Raw genomic sequence first — 866 nt, 5'->3', positions numbered from 1 at the left:
AACCCTTGTGAGCATCAAGGTCTTAAGATCATGAAGGAGTACCAGAAGCCATACAGAAGCTCTGTGGTGTGACAGGACATTCTGCAAGGTTTTATTGGACCAGTGTGGGTAACTATTGAGCTCATAGGCATGAAGGACAGACAGAAAGTATACTTGGCTGACATTGAAGACTAATGCATATTAGGGTTGGACTACTTACTACCGAGGAAGTTTGTAATTAAGTTTGATAAAATGACGTTTGGGAAGAACAAAGGCCAAATTCCGGTAACTGTTAAAAGAGAGGTTGAACTAACTAGGTGCCATCAAGCTGAAGTCAAAGTGACTGAAGAAGTTGATGATGGTGAAATGGAACCAGGTATAGATATTAAAGCAGAGCAGGAGAAAGATCAAGATCTGAAGCCAATAATTGATTTTCTAAAAGCAAGTGTTTTGTGCCCTGCTTTGGAGAAGGTGTCTAGCTTAAGCCCTGTGACAAAGAACTATTGGACACAATGGGACCAGTTGAAGCTTGAAGATGGTATGTTTCTCCAGAGATGGGAAACTGCAGATGAAAAAGTGACGACCTGGCAAACAGTTATACTGAGGAAGTTACAGGAAGTTGCGCTGCGTCAATCCCATGATAGTTTAACAGGAGGACATCTTTGAGTTAAGAAGACACTGAGTCACCTACGACAGAGATTTTACTGGATAGGTATGAGGCAAGATGTGGAAGAATGGTGAAGGACATGCAGTACATGTTGTGCTAAAAGGGGACCTAAGTATAAGGGGCGTGCTCCAATGAAGTTATATCAAGTTGGCACACCAATGGAAAGAGTAGCCGTTAACATTGCTGGTCTTGTGCCTCAAGCTTGCGCTGGAAACAAGTA

Source organism: Limulus polyphemus, unplaced genomic scaffold, assembly GCF_000517525.1.
Source record: "Limulus polyphemus unplaced genomic scaffold, Limulus_polyphemus-2.1.2 Scaffold981, whole genome shotgun sequence".
Taxonomy (NCBI): domain Eukaryota; kingdom Metazoa; phylum Arthropoda; class Merostomata; order Xiphosura; family Limulidae; genus Limulus; species Limulus polyphemus.
The sequence above is the reverse complement of the archived record's forward strand: the minus strand, read 5'-3'. Positions refer to the sequence as shown.